The following is a 21,069-nucleotide window of genomic DNA, read 5'->3' as shown; positions in this document are numbered from 1 at the left end:
TAAATTTTGTCTGAAATGCCCACATTTTTATCTCCTGAGCTTTGAACACAGTGGATTTAGGGACTACTAATAAAACATGCTGTTTCTTAAAAAAAAAAAAAAAAAACACACAAGCAATTATTTTTGAAACCAAGCAAAAAGGTGATGTAGATCAAATTTGAGCAAATTCTTTTTCCAGTTGTATGACAATAGAGAAGAGTCCTGCATTTGATTTAATGCCATTTGTAAAGACTGATGCCTCTGGAACCGGCACTCCTGAGGACAAGCGACCGTGGTGATGAATGGCATCTGCTTTCCTGCGCCGCGGAGCGAACTGGAACGTTTCCGTATTTATGAGTTTGTGGCGTGAAATATTCATGCTTTGCCCAGTGGCCTCCTAGTTGTTCATTATATTTTTATTTGGAACGCTTGTGTTTGATCTTCCCTCTCGTTTTCTCTGGAGCTTTAGATGAATAAAATAACAAATAACTTACCACCCTGCAGTCAAACAGCTAAGGGCTGTGATCTTTGTAGATCTTAACAAGGTTGACCCCTCTCTTCACTGAGAAGGGAGACGTCCAGAGGGGAAAAAGGAATCGGAGGATACAGATATACAGATAGATAGATAGATAGATAGATAGATAGATAGATAGATAGATAGATACATCTGACTATACTAAAATTGTTTTTCCCAAGCGTCTACTCCCATATTTACTAGTACAAAAGATTTCTATTAATTTGATAAAAGTCGAAGAATTAATGTATTGATATGTCCTACCCCCTGCATGAGGAAATTAAGAATATAAAGCAGAAAGTTATATAAAAGCGACCTGTTTGTCATTTCAAGAAGACCCAAAAAAAAAATCCAGAGTGTACTGATCTAAGTACACCACAAATTAGATTTAACTGTTTCCTGCAATCATTTTAACCACATGTCTATTCACAGATTTGTCATCACAAAAGATGAACTAAGCAAATATTGGTCATTTAAGTGTTCAACTTTATGGTTAAGAGGCTTGCCGAATAATACATTGTCATGTGACATGTCAGCATAAAATCATTCTACTATATTTATGCAGCTTTGGAAAACTCTTTTATTCTAAGGAAAATAAATTTTTTTTCAAAACATAAGCTTCATGTTAATAGAAAGAAAAAAAAGAACTTAACTAAATTTCATGGAAATGAGAAGTGCCTCTTATTGACAGGGACCCGAAATTTGATAAGAACCAACTCATCTCATGCATTCATCTCTCGAATGCTATGACCTTTCAACAAAACAAATGCATAACCCTTACCTCGAAAAAAATTTTTTCAGAGTTTAATTGATATTGATACTAAAATCCACATCGCCTCTAAACCGAGGTTTTTAAAATTAAAACAATAAAGAGGAAAAATATCCAGGAGAATCATAACCGCCACCTGACACACACATCACGGCATATACAGGGGCTAGTTCATACCTCTGCATCTCAGATCTCAGGGGTTAGAAAATTAAATGCCAGTTTTCTCTCGTGCATCTTCAAGATGCTTCCACTTAGACAAAATCACTTTTCCGATGGATCCATACTGCCTTCTGTTACCAAGCTGGGCCATGGGGATAAATAAATCTTTTGATTTTTAAACACAAATGAAGATATCTCTTCTTGGTTTTCTCTCTGTCATTTGAAAAGTGTTACTTCCTGTGGTGTTGAGTTTTGTTAACTCAGCAAGTTTGTTTTCTGGAGTTTTTAGGCAACATTGTTTCACTAAAGAAACACATTGTTAAGTCTGCAATATTTTTCAAGAGTACTTTTTGTCACATCTTTTAGGACTCATCCGTATGACCCAAATCTGTCCAGCATCTGTTCTTGTCTTACATTTCAAAGAAGAAAAAAAAATCATACTTTCCCCTCCCCCAGCTTTTACGGGCCCCACCCAATGCTCTGGGTCTTGCTGAGGGCACTCTGTCACAATAGTTGCTTTTCCTGTTAATGGTCTTTATCTCACTAGATGCAAAGCCCTTTGCTTTGTGGTCCCGCCCCCCGGCCTGTGTCCCTGGCAGTCTTTTAGAGTGTTTCTGATTATAAAGCTTTTATGGCAGTACACATGACGAGCATCCAAGACACAGAAGGTAGTTATTCAATGGCACACATTTCTCGTTTACGGTGCTTCTCGCCTGCATTTTTCATTTTGCATAAATCGCCTTTCTTTTCGGATCCCTTTAGCCTTCTTATGTGCTTATATCACATTAATACTTAGTAAAGTGTTTTAAAATTAACCTAGTATTTTTCACCTTGGGCACCTTTCCAGAGGCCTAGTTCTGGCTCTAAGATTGCCACGTCCCCATCTTTAACTCTTCAAACCTGAAGAGATGTCTTGGATAAACTTGCAGCTTCTAAATTTATAAACTGACATATCCGATAGTCTCTTTAGAAGGGATGCCTGTCAGACCAGTCACCCATGAGCAGTGACAAACGGTGCAGAACACAGCACATGTCACGGCGCCTCACGTGACTTCATCAGGGAACTCTTCAGGGCTTCTCTGGTGCACGGGCCCTGGGCGCTGTCACTCCGCAGGGGGTCACTTTGTCATAGAACCGCATTCGATCTACTGAACGAAAAACAAGCACATTCAAAGTCACGGTCACCGGTACCCGTTTGTTCGACATTCGTTTTCTTAGCAATCCTCGTATCTTACTAATTTTACATGGAAATAAATATGAGTGTACATAAACCATAAGAAATGTGTATTTCATTCTACATTTCATTCTGAATTTTGGGGATCCCATAGACTATACTGTGTGGAGAGTAAAATTTTAATAAGAAATATTCAGATTTTAACTACACAGAACTTTTGATAACTTCTTTATTTTACTCATGCCGTATTATATTGTGGCCATTTTCATCCCTTCGAATCACTTTATTTAACAATTAGTATAAATTATTTGGTGAGTTTTGGTATTTGCAATTCCTCCACTAGAAATATTGGGGAAAGTAAAGGAACCCCACCAAAGTAAGAAGAGAATTAATTATAAGCAAAGTGTATTTACAGCCAGGGATAGGACATGTAATGAAAAAATAATCAGAAGTTAAAATCACTGAATCGTTAAAAAATTATCAAGCAAAACAAGAGAAAACGATTTGAGGGACTTGAATATAAAAGGGTACGTTGAAACCATGACCTCGGAACACGTGATTTCTAAGCATATATTCGTATAAAATGTCTATGTGCACATGGAACTCATGTCTTAGATATTTTCTGATGGAAAAATGTTGAGAGTATGCAGTACGGATTTTTCCTCCATCGTCATTATTTATTCATCTCGTCTGAAATTTGGTGTGGCCCCCACTTGCGGATCCTCCACGGCCGACCTCAGAATGGGCAGCGAATGGAGCGGTCCATGGCTGCGACTCCGTGGTGAACTCTGGAGGATGTGACCGGGGAGTATGTGACATCTTTCGTTCAGATTCTCGCTAAAGAGGAAATTCACCCCTTCATCTCCTCTTACGAAGGTTTATTTCCTTCTCTTTGTCTATTACGAAATTTAAAAAGTGAATGAAGATACGGGTACCACTACTACTGCTGTTCATGGTGAATAATAGAGCCGAATCGACTCCCACAAATTTATTTTGTCTCCTGCTATATTTAGAATATTGTGCATTTGTTAATTGGCATCGATAGCAGTATTTGAAAACATTTAGTGTCTTTCATGTGTTTTTTTTTTTTTTTTTTTTTGAGATGTTTTATTCTAGCTGGGAAACCAGGTGAAATCTGGATCCAATCCCACCCCTAAGGTGTACTAGCAATGGCATTCTTGACAAATTACTCAAGTTCTCCGACTTTATTTTCCTAATCTGCAAAATGAGGATAACACGACATTATGGAGCGGTGGCAAGTCCTACAGGAGAGGCTATGCTGGGCGCACATTAGCTCCCTTCATCCGATTCTGTTTACTCTTGGCGTTAACGTGGCCATGAAACTCGAAAGACGAGAATGGCACGGTGGAAAGGAAATAAAGGGAGTATTTTGAGCACTGTGCTGTCATTACGTAAGCAGACGGGGAAAGCACAGGGAGGAAGGATGTTGTCTTGCTGCTGCTTCCGCAGACCGGCACTTAGCGTAAAGGGGAGTCAGTCGCTTTATTGAATGATGAAGCCGGCCATCACGGAGACTGGCCGCCAGCCACTGCTGCAGTGGAATTCTCAAGGGTTTGTTTTCCAAAGTTCTTCCTGAATAACTCTAAGACCCAGGCGCTGCCCGGCCTCGTTGGAAGGTTCAAAACTCATTTTTAAAGCGGTTTCTCACATTCGAATACTGCTGTGACCTATAAGTGATGGGAAGATATATGTATTAAGATAGTATTTTCTTCTTAAATTATTAGAACCGGACATTTTCGACGGGGAAATGGAATCTGGAAAATTTAGCAAACTGGCGTTTAATGGTAGGCAAAATTAACTCATGACTCAGAGAAGGACCACATTTGAAGAGATCTTATTTTTAAAAAAATGAAACCCAGCATGCTTTGCAGGAAAAAGCACATTTGATCTGCATTAGGCAGCTTGAAAGCCTGTGATTTCAGAATAGAACTCGACGTGGCTTCAGAAGTTCCCAAATCCACTTTGACACATACATTCATCCTTCTGAATCATTTTTTCTCATCAGCGATCGTCCCTCTGAAGCATGTATAATAAATAAGTGGTTGTAGAGCTAGCAACTCACCAAAATGAAACACTCAATGATATTTCAGCGGTTACGTTAAATATTTTATTTAAATGGTGGATTAATATTTATTTGGCCACTGCATTCTGACCAGAATGTCTGAGAGACCCATCTGCCGCCGAAGCGCTCTGTAGGGGACGTACGTCACTGCGCCTTCCGATCGTCCAGGCTGGGTCATGTCTGGGAGGCATTTTATCTCAGATGTCAACATGGGAAGCGTGGAGACGGAGACCCGGGGCGGCGGTCTGGGAGCTGCGGGCGGCGCTAATTGCTCCTTCCCAGAGAGCTGCCGACAAATCCCACGCAGCCCAGATGCGAGGCGGCGCTGGGGAATGGCCCCGAGGTTGGTACTGCACACAAATGAAGAAAAATAGCTGTGCTCCAGACAGCGGATTCTTGAGCAGGCAGCAGCAGAAGAATCCCAAGGCATCCCGCGATTGGCTGATGGAATCTTTGTTCGGGCGACAGCGTCCTCAGGCAGCTGCTAGGGGGAGAATTCCCTGTCCCCAGGCGTCCAGAACGCGCGCCTCTCTCCTGGCGCACGTCTCCCCCTCGCGACCGCCGAGCGCCGGCTCCGGGCCGGAGGGACGCGCGCAGGGGGCTCCCCGGTCGCCCCGGCCCTGCCCGACCCCGGCCCGCACCGGGAGCCGGAGCCCGGGGGCGCTGCGCGGGGCGCCCTCGCGACGAGCCCGCGGGCCGGCGCGCGCGCGCGGAGCCGCCAGACAAAGCGGGTCCGCCCGCAGGAGTCCGCGCCCCGCGCGCCCCCCGGCTCCGCAGCCCGCGGGGAGGAAGCGGGGCGCGGGTCGGCCGGGAGAGGCCGGGCCGCGTCCCCCAAGCGCAGCCGCTCCCCTCTGCGCACCGCGAGCGCGACGCCCTGCGCTCTGATGGCGACCGAGGCCGCCGGCGGTCCCGCCCGTGACGACGCCCCCAGCGCCGCGAGGGCGCAGCGCAGACCGGGGCCGCGGGAGGGGCAGGGCCTGGGGGACCCGGCGGGGACTGAGCGGGGAAACTTCGGGAGCCAAAGCGCCGGGCGGCCTCCCACGGCGCCCGCCCCGGGCTGGCAGACAGGGGCTCGCACGAGGCGGCGGCCCCCGCGCAAGTTCGCGGCGAGCAGCAAGTTGTTCTCGCCTCTCGGGCGCGTGGTCCGCACCCCCGCGCCGCCCCGCACACGCGCGCCCCATCCGGGCGGCGGCGGCGGCGCCCCCGGCGGGCGGGCCCGCGCCCATCCGTCCCCTCCCGGCGCTGCCCGCCCGCGCGCGGGTGCGCCCGGCCGCGTGCGTGTGCGCCCTGCCCGGCCGCGGGTGCGCGCGCGTGCGCTCGGCCCCGCGCGGGGCCCCGGCTCGTCTGCGCGCTGCGCCCTGCCAGCCTCGCCGGCCGCCCCGCGGCTCCGTGGGCGCCCCCGGCCGCCTGGTCCCCCCCGGCCCGAGGCCGCCCGGCTCCCGTCACGTGTCCGTGCCCGAGGCCGAGACCGAGAGAAAAACGCGCTTCATCCTTTCTTCCACCGCCATACTGTATTTTATACCAAATCTCATTTTTATTCCAACATTTTACTCCCGCTCGGTGAGTACCTTCTCAGTGGCATTCTTGTCCTATTCTTTTTTTTTTTTGTCCTTTTTTTTTGGTTTTTGTTTTTTTGGGTTTTTTTTCTTCTTTTTTTTCCACTTCTTTGATTATTGTTTGTATTTGGGAAAGCTGGAGGAGCATGGTTTTGAGCCTTTTCCTGAATCCAAGTTTTCCTAGCATGCGATGGTTCTGTAGACGAGGCTCTGGGTCGGGGAGTCCGCGGCGACGGCGCCCGCGGGACTCCCACCGAAATATGCAACTGGTTTTATGGAAAAAGCGACGCGGAGGACGGTGCCTATTTTTTTTTTCCTTTGTAAAAATTAAAAAAAAAAAAGCATGTTCTAACTCTTTTTTTTTTCTTGTTGCATACTCTTTTTTCTGATAAGATTTTTGTGTAGGTGGGATTTTACGCAGTGTTTACAAGTTTGTGGTTTTGCAATACTGGTACAAACCACTGAGCAAAGACGTTTGTTTTCTATTTTTTTTGGTGCCCTTTTTGGAGCCGGCGAGAACGAATTCGTTTTTCCCCCTCCTGTTTTTGATATCCTTTGATAACGTGAAACTTTTCTTGCAGCTGGTTACTGGGATGATTTTTAAGCAAAATACTTTTTTTTCTCCTTTAAATTAACGATGGCTTTTGCACATTTGACTTTTTTTAAAAACCGAGATGATTTTATGATAGATATCCTGATATCTATATCTATATTGTCCCTTCTTCCTCCCCCTCCCCTCCCCGTAAATCAATTTTCAAATGATGGCATTGGAAGGTTTTTCTGGAAAAAAAAAAAATGAAGTGCGGTTCGGTTTCCTTGTCAACGGAGGATGAAGTGAACAGCTGAGCAGCTCCCAGAGAGCAGGTACTTGGTCCCCTCCGAGGCGTTTCCTGGGTTTGCAATGGCAGCGCAGGTCCTGGCGAGGAAGAGTGTGCGTGTGCGTGCGTGTGTGTGTGTGTGTGTGTGTGTGTGTGCACGCGCGCGCCCGCGGTGGGGACAGCCTGGCCGGGGCGCGGGGCAAGTCCCCCGTCTCCGATCGTTTTTTGGATGTGCGCAAAACACAGCCCCTCCTCGGCTGCGCCCAGGTCGTCTCCGCGGCGGGCGGCGGCCGGGGACGCGGCGCCCGCGGGCCCTGTAAGTTCTCCCAGGGCCACTTGCAGGGCCCGAGGGGGGCGAGGCCGAGGACGCGGCGCGGGCGGCGGGGCGGCCCCCTCGGAGCGCCCCGGGGGGCCGGGAGGAGCGGCGGGGCGGCAGCCTCCCGGGCACCGGCCGCCGGCCGCGCGCGCGGGGAGCCGGAGACCTTCCCAGAGCCGCGAGGATGGCACCGGCCCCGCGCGCAACTCCCGCGCCTCCTCCCTGCCCGACGCAGTGGGTCCTTCCCAGCCTGGCCGCCCTCCCGCGTCGCCGCCGCCCTGGCGACGCTGCCCTGGCATCCCCGCTCTCCCGGTGTGCGACTCGGCTCAAAGGGCTCGCCGGCATCTTCGGGCGGTGGGGAAACAGTTACTTTCCCTGATGGGCAGCTGGGAACCGCCGTGTGGAGGACCACACCGCTAGTTTGCATGAATGAGCCCCCTGAGATGCGCAAGACCTTTTATCCGAGCTCTAAAGCAAAAGCGTTTTTCCCCTTTTCAACCGCCCGATGGTGGTTCCAGTCGTTGTCCCCCGAGAACCGAGAACCGGGCACAGGACAGGTAGGGGCTGGCGATGGCGTGATTTCCTGTGTGGGCAGCGTTGCAGCCCTCAGTGTCGAATGTTTTCTGTGGAGTTTGTGACATTTTATGATTATCCTGCTACATATTTCCAGTATAACCTGTCACTGCCTTTCGGAGATGAACCGGTGGGTGTTGAAAAGCCCTTTCTGTGTTCCATGCAGTGACAGAATCTGCTAGAAAACTCGCTGTCCAAAATTCTGTGTGGTACTTCAAATCTTAAAATCTGGAGGGTGACTGTTATTGAGACAATTTGATTTTGAAGCTCTGATTATCTTTTTTTTTTTCCTTAAATGAGAAGTTCAGCCTTTAATTTATCATGTGTATACAGTTTGGCTTCTGTTAAAATGAATATAACTCGAAATAACTTTTCACCTCTCAGACTAAGTTTTCTCCTAGGTTATCTGCAGACGTAAAAATGGATTCCAACACACAGCAGGGCCCCAAACAAATGGGTTAATAACACACTGTGGTGTTTTCAAGCAAATGTGTCTCTGTGCCTGTAACCTTAGTCTGTGGAATGAAAAGTTTTATGCTTGTATTTCTTCACTCTCAGTGTGAACAGAATTAGGAGTGCAAATGATCATTTATTTGTAGAAGATTAAAATGATTGTAAGACCTGGAAAGCTATATGCTTTTTTAAATTAGTATTATTGGTAACGTGCTCTCTCGTCAAAGGGCTTTGCAGTTGCACGGTGAGTGACTTCTGCACTCGGGGCACCTTTTCTCTGTTTAGAAAGTCCTGTTGCGTTTGTCTAGGGAAGGCAGTTTCCGTCTGGCCTCGGGACCACCAGACTTGCTATCCCGCAGAGCAGAGTTCTAGATTTGACTCAGGTACTTTGCTACTGAGCTCTAAATCGTGATTTTCGCGTGTATTGAGAGCAATGTAGTCTTTTGTGTGGTTTAAAACAGCTAACAAAAACATTGAAAAGGCCACTCGCAACATTCTGTTTTCTCTAGATCATTTTCAACATCATAATGTATATAAGAAGAAATGCTCATTTATTCACGAATGCAAGAGAGTACATGCATACAACGTTTCTTTGCAGAATGTATGCCGTGTAAGTCCTTTGGTTCTTTGAAAAGCGAGAGACTGTGTGAGAAAGAAAATCCTTGAGTAATCAAACCAGAATTTTCACTGAGGACCAGTCGCTGCCTCGAGGTAGCCGGGGGAGCTATGTCTTAAGGTTGGGGCAGAACAGGAGCTATACTGTTTGATGTACCCAAATGAACTTGAAACCGTATGAGGCAGAAGAGATGCTCAGGGGGTTTTAACGTGGGAACAGATGGTAGGTGTGCTTCGAATTCCGTAAATAAAGATCATAGTCAGCACCTGAGGCCCCTGAGATTTCATTTCACATTCATCGTTCATTATATTGCACGCTTTTCATAAATTCCTATCTGTTACATTCAAATTTTTGAAATCTCCTCATCCATGAATCACACTGGTGATCCTACAACCCTTTAAACTGGTCGCCTATTCTGTTAGGTTTTTTGGCTTAAAATCTTGGAACGTAGTATCCTATAGTTAGCACCCCCTACTGGTTTGTCACGGAAAATGATATCGTTCTTCCATTCAGCCTGCGACCCACTGGGATTTAGAACAACTTAATCGTGCAAATAATTTTCGATTACTACTGAGAAAGAGAAAAACTATATATTTTGTCTGCAGAAAGGGTTTGGGAGGTGAAGGCGGGGTGGGGGGTGGAGGAAAAAAGACGTAAATTAAATTGGCTTTTGGACCACTAACTGAGCTCAAGTATGTTATGATCTGAATTTCAATAAGGAAATTGTCACAAACTTAAAAAGCAACCTGTTAAATTTCCTAGAATTTTTCTATGGAATGCCAAAATATGGTCATTTTGGAAAATCCTGGATTTCTGAATTAATTGCATAATTTCTGTCTCAGCCTTGAACATCGGAGGCAAAGGAAACTAGTTAGAGTTCTGTCTTGAGCATGTAGTCTGTCCAGGATTGTTTAAATCAAGAAATTTTCACCACTTAAAGGGAACGTTTACTTCTTATTTTTATCCTTATGCAGTTATTAGCAAGCAAGAAACACACTTTTTTTTTTTTCTTGGTATGCATGGAGCAGTCACACGGTGGTGATATTATATATAAAGGAGAAAACTTTCCAACACATATTTATGAAGTCACCCTTTTATATTCTTAACTACGAAAGATATATTGCTTTTTAAAAGACACATAGTTGATTCATTGTCTCTCTTATGAAAGGCAAGTGGTTAAAAGAACTACATTCATGCAAACAAATGATACCTTTAGGCTATAAAAATAATGGCATTGAAAAACAATGCACCTACATCTGATATACCAAAAATAAATATATTTTCCTAGTAAAAAGAATTAGATGCTGTGTTGATAAATGTTTCTTGATTGAAACAGTCGTTTTTGAAAGCAGCTGTAAGAAGTAGGTGGGAAGCTCTTGTGTCCTCGGGGCGTCCCACCTGCACTTTAGGGTGGTCGGGCCTTGCTGGCTGCTTACTGAGACTGTGAGCCTCGAACCACATGCAAGTTCCAGCAATTAAAACTCCGTGCTTCGGGCAGAAGGGAAGCTGGCTCTGGAAATCCTTTGTGTGATTTTCAAAGGGATTGAAGTGTGGATCTTTATTACCATTTAGTTCATTCTCCTGACCTGCTTTTGAAAACTTTTGTTTTTCAACGTAGCTGTGGCGTTAAAACACAGTCATTGCTTTACTTCTTCCGTCATGTTGCCGTTAAGATACTCGCTTCTGAGTCTAAAAGGCTGAGGTATTAATGAATTTCATTCTTCGAACTGCTTAGGGAGCGCTGGAAAGTCATCAAAAACCGATTGTTATTATTTTCTTGTTTTATTATGATTATTGTTGTTATTTGCTGCTTCTAGTGACCCGCACGAATGCCTTCGTATCCCGTTTACACAATTTGGCATGATTTTTAACATTCAGTAAATTTCTCTTTGGTAATTGACAGCGGCAGCGTACGCTTTGGAGAGGAGGGCAGTTAGTTCCACTACGCCATGGTTTCGAGAAGAATAACTGTTAAATAAAATTTAAGTAATAGGTGATTTCTGAATGTGCTGAGAGCTACGTGTGCATTTAGCAGCTGTTACATGGTTTCTCATCATTTTTCTTCTCATTCTTACATTTTGGCCTGTGAAGTATATATATCTAACCCAGCCATTGACAACTTTTAGTAGTTTTGCTTATTCTCCTAGGTTTTCAATTTTCAAGAAAGCACTGGGGAGTTTTTTGTCGTTGTTGCTGTGTTTTGTTAGACTTATGTCACAGAGCAAACTTGCCATATGGGAACTTGCTTTTGTGTCTTCCTAGCTCTCCCATAAATTTAAAGTTTTCTCGTCGTTTGTTTTGCTTTATCTGGCTGTTTTCCTGGGCCTGAATCCTGGCAAATATAGAAGTGTTGACTTTTTTTTTCCCTAACCATTTCTAGACAGGGCGGTGGGAGCCCCCGAGTTAGTGTTTAGAATAAGCGTCTCCGGACGGTCCTTGGAGACGCGTCTGCCGGGGTCACAGCTGCGAGGCCAATTCCTTGTGCCATGTGTGAATCTCAGAGGACAGAGAGTCACGGTGACAATGTGGATGTGGCAGAAGGCGTCACGAAGCACCTTGATCCTGGAGGAGAACTAGAGATTCAATTCACACAGATGTTTCATGAAATCACATTGAACTCATCCGTCAACATTCTTTTTGCTTAGAATACCGTGGCTGAATATTTTGTCTAAACTTTAACAGTTGAAATTAATCACATTCATACGTAATCCATGTGTCTGGAGAAAATATGTATGCACACTCTGAGAGCCAGATGGTGGATTACCACGGGAGCGCCGTCCCTCTGAGTCCCCGTGGAGACGGGACAGGCTGGGGTGGGGAAATGCTGTCTCCTCATTAAGCCACGGCGAGAGGAAGAGGGAGGGGACTAGAGTTCACTGAGCTGCCGAGGAAACACGCTTCCGTTTTTCCTTCCCTCCACGCGTAGCTGGCGCCATGGTTATTTTATATTTTCGAGGAAGCTGAGGCCTGGAGAGATGCGTCCTTTGCTCGAAGCTGTCAGTGGCAGCTCCCGGGGTCTGTGCTCCGGGCAGGACAAGCAGAGGATGGCGCGTTCCCGACGGGGAGTCCGGCGGGGCGCGTGGTGCGAGAGGAGCCGCGGGCTCTGGGGGCGGCGAGCGCCGTGTGGGGAAGACGGGCCACGACCTGGGGCTGGGAGGGGGCGCGGGGGGCGCCAGGGGGTGACTCGGCTGAGACGGCTGCGAGCCCGGCGGTCCGGAGGGAAACTCCGCGGGCCGCTCTCTAGCAGGGCGGGAGCGGCGCCCGGGCCGGGCTGCTTCTGGCCGGAGGCGCATCTCACAGCGGCAGGTTTCCAAAGTGGCGCGGGATCCGACCACGGGCCAGTGTCCGCGTCGGGGGAGGCGCGTGGCAGGTGCCGCCGAGGGCAGGAGCCCGCGGCGCGAGCCCGGGCTGAGCGTCGGGGCGCGACTTAGAGGAAGGGGATTTTCTGAGCTCCGTCGCGGGGTCACAGCGAACGAGGCGGCGAGGGACACCCCGGAACGCCCTGCTGACGGCGCCCCCGGCCCCGCCGTGTCCGTCCCCGCGGCTGCCGCCGCGCCTGCCCTTCGGGGACGGTCCCCTCCGCACCAGACCGACGCCACGTGCTCGGTCGCTCGGAGCCCTGCGCTTGTCACGCGCCGCAGGAATGTCGGGGGCCGGCGGCGGGCTGCGGGGCCTCTTTGCTCCGCGGCGTGACCTCGATGCCTGTTCGGAAGGCGGAGAAAGGAGCTTCCCCGACGGGCGCCCGTCGCGTGAGACGGACTCGGCCACGGCAGCTCCGCGCGGGATGCAGACGCTCCCGACGCCCGGTGCGCGGCCGCCCATCCCCAGAGTCTGCTGCGGTGTCTCCGTTCTGGGCAGAGATGATGAGATTTTGAACACTCATTATTCATTTTGCCACCGTGTGTTGAGAATCTCCTGTAGCTAAGTCGCCGAGGTTTCGGACATCTAAAAAAGTTTAAAAACAAAGCCAGTCGCTTGACCCGTCCTCGCGAGCTGGTCATCCGTCTACTCAGGGAAGGACGGGCTCGTGTAGGAAGTGCCGGTGTGTCAAGCCCCTCGGAGGTAAGGGCAGTGGGGCCGATTACTTATGGTCACTTGGACCAGTGAGGCCCCCGAGACTTCAGCGTGCGGGGCCTCCCTTTCCCGGTGACGTGGGACGGTCCGCAGGTTGGGGGACTTTACTCGTGATGCTGCGTCCCAAAGTCAGGAGCACGTGGTGGGGACAGGGCCTAGCGGGAAGAGCGGAAGGGCCGAGGACGAGGCCCGGGGGAGGCCGTCCCGAAGAGAGTTGGGAGGTGGACAGGAATGACACGTTTTCGAGGGGGAAAGCAAGGGTCAACAGTGAAGAGATGTGACTACTGTGACTACGTGATTCGCGTGCATTTATGCCTTAGGTAGAGTCTGTGATTTGGGAAAATGACTTTTGCTTTGGAGTACCTTGAAATTACTCAATATTTCAAATGAAAATATCTAGTTAGAAACTCCCAAATCCTATAAAACCATGTTAAATGAGCTCAGAGATATCTAAGCTTTTGGATTTTTTTTTCAGTGGACAATACCCAGTCATCCTCTCTTATCCGTGGAGGCCCCAGTGGTCCCAAGACCCCAGTGGGTGCCTGAAAACACAGCGCCTGACCCCAAATACGTGTTTTTCTACACATGCCACATGAAGCTTAACTTATACATTGGGCACAGTAAGAAATTAACAATAATAACTAAGAATAAAAGAGAGCAATTATATCAACATACTGCAGGAACAGTGACGTGAATGGCTCTTGGGTCATTAAGTCAAATGAGCGTGACTTAAACACAGGCCCTGAGGTACTTTGACAGGCCGTCTGAGGTTCGACAGGGCACCCTACTAAGGGACTAACGTCCGGTCGTCAGACAGGCCACGCTGGGCGAGGGATGGCCCCTGACTCCGGAGGGAGGGGCTGGCCACGCCGTGCAATTTTTAGTCTTCTAGGAGGCACATTAAAAAAGTAAAAAGAAACAGGTGAAGTTGTTAATTTTCGTCATGTTTTATGTAACCCGATCTATCAAAAATGATCATTTCAACACGTAGTCAATATAAAATTATTTTAAAAGTATTCTACATTTTCGCTAAGTCTTTGAAATCCAGTTTGTATGTTACACATACACCCAGCGACCTTTCCAGTGCTCGGTGGCCCTGTGCCCTGATGGCCGCCACACAGGACGCAGGTCCGGGGGGCTCGGGAGTCTCAAGACTATGTCATGTGTTTAAATCCTTTTTGGCATGTTGTCCCTTACCAGATATTAGCAGAGAAATATCCCTAAAATACTCTGAGTGTCTCAGTTTTAGCTTTTACTTCGTATTAAGAACCTAAACTTAAATCCATTGAAGTTTGTTTGTTTGTTTTTTTGCTGAACCATGATCCCAAAATATGATTGATTGGCTGAAAATATTAATAGTTATCGATTAACTATTACTTGAAATTTTGCTTTTTGGCCATTCTATATGGGATGAGGATGGAGTTTTCAGTGCAGAAGAGGCAGACAGCGATAAATTCCGTAAGAGCTAAAAATAAAGTTCAGGGTTAGAATGGTATCGTATTTTGTATTAAATCAGAGGATTCATTTCCCTGTGTAATTCCACTCACAAAATATGACTCATAATGGAGCGGGTAAAATCAAACCAGTGTTTGATGAATACCTTTCGAATGACACTTTAATGGAAAGAAATACCTCAAGTTTATAGACTATTAAACAATTTGTGTAGTCTCCGAGATTAAAATGATTTAGTATCTTTGGTTAAAACTCGTGAATCATCAAGAATCTGATGGGGGGAATATGAACATTGAGTTTTGGCCCGTTCTCTCTTATCCTTCGGTTGTTTCAGAGCAAAGCGCCTGCCGGTTCCCTGCGCAGGTTTTGAAGCTGTGTCCACACGCGACAGGGGTCTGTGTGTGACCTCGCGAGTGTGAGCGAGTGGGAGGGCCGGGAATTAACTGCCCGTAAATAGGTTTTGAAAACCTATATAGTTGTCATACGAAATCGGTTCTCCCTTTCACACACATGATACCGTGTCTCTGTCCAGAAAAGATGCACGGCACGTACCGCATGCCGTCGAACGGCACCCTGAGCTGGCTTTCCTGTTTTGGATGCCAGAGGTGGCTGCAGGTGCTTGAGCTGTGTTAATTTCAGGGTTTGGGTTTCGGATGTTTGACTCAACGTGCCACGGTTTTTATCTAGATGTAGAACTACAAAACTAATTTTTTTTTCAAAATATTCATGAACCAGGGACGCTTTTTTCCCTTCATGTTGAAAAGGTTATGGTGAACTTGGTACCATTACCGACCTAGTGAGCGTGATACTGGTCTGTCCATCAGACCTTCTTAGTCCCTCAACGAGAAGCGGTTTACTGTATCTGGCAGATATTAAAGTTCCGTAATCTCAGCTTGGGTCTATAACATACCTGGGAGACAAGATAGTTTCGGGTTTGTTACAAGTGAAAATAAATTATTCAGCCTTTAATTTCCTTTACTACACAGAGCAGGAAGCCTGATATAGGATATTATTCATTCTCGAAATCCAAATTTTAAATTTTATACTCCATTAGATGACTTTTCTCCAAGTAGCTGAAATTGACATACATATTTTGAATACAGGTATATCTTTTAAAAAAAGGATATGAAAATGAAAAATGCTCAGAAAGTCCTAACGAGAGGCACTGTTAGTCTGATAGTGTCGATGCTGAAATTTAATCACATACCAGGGAGAAGATTCAGCAGTACCCTTATACCTCTCTCTTTATTCATATTATTTGGCATGTAACCTTTCAGTTTTTGTTTAAATAAACAAAAGATACAATTTATAATAAACACTTGTAATTGCATAATACATTGTATAATTTATACAGTTTATATATAGTAACCACATATAAATGTATGCATAATATGTAACTTTATATATGGTCAAAACTTTCTCCGGTGAGGATGGTGCTGGCTTAATCCCCTAACTGCCTGGACCCGGATCCAGAATGACGTGCGACGAAGGGGGCCGGCTTCCGTGAGACTCGGCGAACGGCCTTCTTGGCGGACACCGAGATGCGCTGCGGTGTGACGTGCTGTGTGCGAACGTTCGCGCTCAGTCGGAACCCCGGGAAAATACATGTGGAATTCTAGAAGGGAGAACTCTGGGAGCTGGAGGACCCTTTCTAGTGAGTAAAAAAAAAAAAAAACACTAGGGAGACAGTACGATGGTACTAAAAACATTATCGAAAACGTATTTGGTTCTCGTCTCTGGCCAGGCGGTGTTCCAGGCTCGCTGCGTGCATCGCCTTTCGTAGGAAACTGGGGTGTGGTGGTCGGGGTGGGGGGAGGGCAGCCAGGTCACGGGGGAGCACAGCCAGACTTTCTTCCGTAGCCTCCGTCTTATTTTATTTTTTTAAGTAGCTTTAGGGAGATACGGTTGACATGTAAAAGCAGACGTATTTAAGGGCTTTAACACTTGATCTTTTGATATCCCTGTATTTGATGCACGTGATCATTGCGAAGTGATGACCTCGGTCAATCTAATTAACACATCCCTCCCCTGAGGAGCCTCTGTTCTCAGCCCCGGTGAATCTGTCTGTCTGGGAACCTCATGCAGAGGTAAATTTAGCTCTGAGTAGAAATTGCAGATTCAACGGACACGAGGATTTCTAGCACAGAGATTAATTCGGAACATAAATTTTGAATAAAAATCAGATTTTCCATGAACTCGTGTTTCCTGACAAATACAGGGACGTTTACTTCACATTCTGTCTTATGACGCGGGAACCGCCCTTCCAGCCGTCCATCCTGCCGCGATGATCTCGCCATCCTCTGTTTTATAGTTTCAAGACTATTTCCCGTGTCCCAGTTGATGTGCTCCTCGTAACACCTTCGTCTTCTGGAGACAGGTGCTGTTCTCTAAATTGATTAATAAGGAAATTAATCATAGGGCCTTGTAATGAGAAGCACAAAGACACCAGCAGGTGAGGCTCAGAACGAAGGCGCGTTTACGCTGGAGAAGCAAAGGCTGTTGCATCGTAAATGTGGCCGAGACGGTGAGGCTTCGAGAAGCAAGGTGACTTTTGGGAGCCGTGCGTAGAGCTGTGGGTGGGGACAGGCAGCAGCGAGGCAATGTGAGGAAATTTAGCAGAACCACACAGATAGGAACGTTGCCACCGAAAAAAGCAAGACACGCTTTCAGCGTTTCACTAAAAATACGCTCACGAATGTACACACGTAGGCTTGAAAAGATCCACCTTGTCTCAAACAGGCTTTTCCCCTCCATTACTTTTTCATATTTTGAAACAAGCTGTTCTATTGGCAGCTTTTATCATGATGAGTTTCATAGGAGATTTAGTATGTAAGAGAAATGACATTTCCCTAGCAATTTAGTAATGAGATAAAGTTCTCCATTTATTTCAATTTGCCAAGCAAAGTGGATTTCTTTTAGCCGCTAAAGGTTGTTTTTGTGTAACATACCTGAAGGATTATTATTGCCTTCTGAGCTATGTTTGGAAGAGAGGTATAGTTGGTAACTCGTTATGAAAATAGATTTCTTCATATAATAAAAAATTATCTTATGTTTGAATCAATTATTATTTCGAAAATATGCATCAGATTCACGCAAAAGATCGCCACTTTTCCTAAATTTATTTTATTTGAAAAAATTGTATTACATTCTTTCTCAAAAAGAAATTCGTGTGTGTGTGCGCGTGCGTGTGTGCATATTTCTGGTTCAAGATAAAAGCAATCGCTTGAAAACTGACACAAAATACATGAAAAATCAACTTTCGTAAATTCATATTGGTCTTTTTCAAAATAAATCCCCGAATTACATGTTTCCCAATAATTACACCTCGAGAAGTATAATTATTGCATATTTGCATTTGGATTCTATCCTCAAAATATGTATTCGAATATTCAAAATTGGCACACATACACTATGGACAGTTATGTAGGGAATAATCATCGATACGTGTGTCATAAATGCTCTCAATATACTGTATTGGTTTGAGTGATTTCCTTATTAATAAAAAGTGTGGACTTTTCGCTGATAACATCGAAGTTCGATGAAAACATTTATTCAACAGTTTTAATTAGAACAATTGTGTTATTGTTAAAGTTCCCCTGTTTTTATTTTTAAATTAGAAACGCCACCTCAATTTTCTTCGTTTTTAACTAATTTTATGTGCTGTGGTTGTAGTCCACCATTGTTATCAGTTGCCAACAACCTGTACTTACTGCTTTAGGCCAGTTGTTTCTAGAATATGCTAAATTAGGTCACATTATAGGTGGTATAGGCGGACAAGATGAAGCAAGATAAGCAGACAACATGTAAATCAACTTTGAATAATGAAAATTGATTAAGTTGCATATATGAAATTTGTATCGTTTCACATACATAAAATAGTCAGCAGAATTGTGGGTATGCCTTATGGTCGAACTTTATTTCTAATAGTTGGATGCATTTTATGTAGGTTGAGATGGAATGTGTCTTTGCATTTTATCAATTTTATATAAATTCAGTGGAGAAATACTATATTTGCATACATCATATTTGGCACCAATGCAATTATGTATTTACCAAAAAATACATATTTACCAGAATATTTCTAAAATATGCAATATTAATTTATTTTGCCTTTTTGGCGATGCATTAAAACTTTCAAATACAGTGAAAGAACTAAGTTAATAGTACCATAACAGGCATAACATATATATACATACGTTTATGTATGTATGTGTATGTGTATGTATATATATTTACATATACACACATATATAAAAATACATAAGTATATGTATATATAAAGGGCAAGACTTGAGACATTTTTACTGAATTGTATGCTATCCCTCTCTCCAGGAAAAAGCAATGTGCCACGCCGTGACAAACTCGGTGCCACTCGGTGGCGTGGGGACTGTAGTTACTCCACGGGCGTCTGCTTCGGGTTGGCCGGGAGGTAGAGACAGAGGTAGCATTTTAGAAGGTTATTAGCAAAGCAACCGTCATTTTTACTGCTTGAGTCTAATAAACATGTTGGCGTGTCTTTTTCTACGTCACATTTTATTTAATCTTTCTAGTAATTAATTCTTTCTTTAGCGGCCCACAGCCGAGGGGCCGGGGAAGCGGGGAAAGGCGACCCCGGCTTGCAGGAGCCGAAGAAGCACCGATTTATCTGATCCGCGATTCGGAAAGTACGCCGCACAGCCAAAGCGTGACACCAGGCTCGGTGTCGTTAGTGCTGCTAGAAAAACCGTTGGAATAAGAGTCGCTCCGTCGCGATGTTTTGACATGCAAAATGCCAACGCCGGCATTGCCATCCGAGCAATCACGTTTCGTCTAGACGGCCGCCAGCACTGAAATAGATGCTCTCTGTTTATGAAGGAAATAGTCTCACCTAATTATTTGGCGATTCCGAAGAGTGCATACATGACCTTACATTCAAACCGTCACTCATTTAAGGGCGATAAAGATGTTACGTGCAGATAAACCGAAATTTTCATTGTCTGTAGCTGGGGAAGAAAATAAACGTGCCCACGGGAAGAGCCTGGGCCGCAGGGTTCAGCTTTTTGGCCTGCGGCCTGCGCCGTCCTGCGCCCTGTGGCTCCTTCCCTCTCTCCCGCTGCCTCGGACAGGCCTTGGCCGTCGCAGGGCTGGCGGCTTGTTTCTTTCTCACCCGCGAGCCCGCCAGCACCGCGTTCCCGACCTCCGGAGACGCTGGGTTGACTTCGGTGGCCTCCGAGCCATTCTGCACACATGGAGCCATGTGTCCCCACAGTGCACAGAGCACAGAGACTTTTCGAAGGACACTTTTTTAATGATCCATTAGAATAACTGATGTGCACGTGTGGCAAAAGTAAACACAGAGAAGTAGGTAGGTAGATGATAGCTAGATGATAGATAGATAATAGATAGATAGATAGGTACTAGATAGATAGATGATAGATAGATGATAGATATAGATAGATAGATAGATAGATAGATAGATAGATGATAGGTAGAAAGATAGATGATAGATAGATAGATAGATAGATAGATACTAGAGAAACAGATAGACAGATGATAGATAGGTAGATAATAGATAGATGATAGATAGATAGGTAGATATAGTACGAAAGGGTATAAACTCAAATTTCGGTTTCCTTCTCAATCCCCGGAAGAAACTGTCACCAGCTACTTTTATGAGAAAATGTCGATATTCTCCCACACGAAGACGTAGACTGACAAAAGGTGTGCATCCGTCTCAGAGAAACACGGGATGGTCGGGGTCACCGCCGCTCGTCCTCGGCATGCCGCGACCCCAGCGTCGTCTGCCTGGCCTTGCCCTGGGAGCCTTGAGAGCTGTGACCCCCTTAGTGGGCCGCGTCTCCCCGGCAGGCACGCCGCATCTCGAGGTCCGGCTTTGGCTCGTTGGTCCCTAGAGTCTCTATGGACATCTCAGCATCCACATTTCTGAAAATCTACCATTTTGCTAAATTATGCATGAAAATTTGTAGGGCTTATGGGGAAAATGGACCTAGGATTATGATGGCGCTGTCAGTCTGCGTAACCAGCTCAGGAAGAAAAATAACATCATTTAAATAAAATTCTCAGCAGAGTTGAAAAGAAACGCAAAGTGAGAAGTGAAAGGCCAGACGTAGAATCCACCTTGAGAGGTGGCGCCGGCGGACGCTGTCCATGCGGGGCTGCCGACCGACCGCGTACAGTGGTTAGGTAGCTCCACGTGGCCGGGGGCTGCCCAGCACAACGCTGACTCTGATCACACCCTCTCCTCTCGTGGGTCCCGGCGGGCGCACCTGCTTCCCGAGGCCGAGGGTGCAGCGCCCGTGACAGGCGGGCCTCAGAGCCGGCACCCTGCGCTCCGTCCTGAACTCAACTCGCACCAGCTGGTGGATTAACGTCTGAGACAATAACGGGAAGGGTGGCGTGGCTTAGCCCCCCTGAACCCGGAGCCGCTGAGCCTGTGCAAACTCCCCGTGTCGTTCATATGTAAATCCTGCCGGCGGGCAAGCTCTGTCGGAGCTGTGATCCACTCAGTGAGTCCCCACGCCCTGGGAGTGATC

The 21,069-nt window shown here is 46.3% G+C and overlaps 1 protein-coding gene across 6 annotated transcripts in view; it reads left to right on the top strand.

Annotated features, from left to right (window-relative positions):
* Positions 1–4,938: 4,938 nt before the first annotated feature.
* The window catches only part of RALYL (RALY RNA binding protein like), a 226,942-nt gene continuing 210,811 nt past the window's right edge, over positions 4,939–21,069 (top strand). For 2 of the 6 annotated variants that reach the window (XM_036233267.1, XM_036233261.1), the window contains exon 1: positions 6,176–7,098. The gene's annotated coding sequence lies outside the window, so the exon portion shown is untranslated. Of the gene's footprint in view, positions 5,022–6,140; positions 7,099–7,625; positions 7,926–21,069 lie in introns of those variants that run through there. The other 4 variants (XM_036233262.1, XM_036233265.1, XM_036233264.1 and 1 more) reach the window with 4 other exon arrangements.

This window comes from Rousettus aegyptiacus, unplaced genomic scaffold (genome assembly GCF_014176215.1).
Source record: "Rousettus aegyptiacus isolate mRouAeg1 unplaced genomic scaffold, mRouAeg1.p scaffold_m13_p_15, whole genome shotgun sequence".
Classification (NCBI taxonomy): Eukaryota; Metazoa; Chordata; class Mammalia; order Chiroptera; family Pteropodidae; genus Rousettus; species Rousettus aegyptiacus.
The sequence above is the reverse complement of the archived record's forward strand: the minus strand, read 5'-3'. Positions and strand labels throughout refer to the sequence as shown.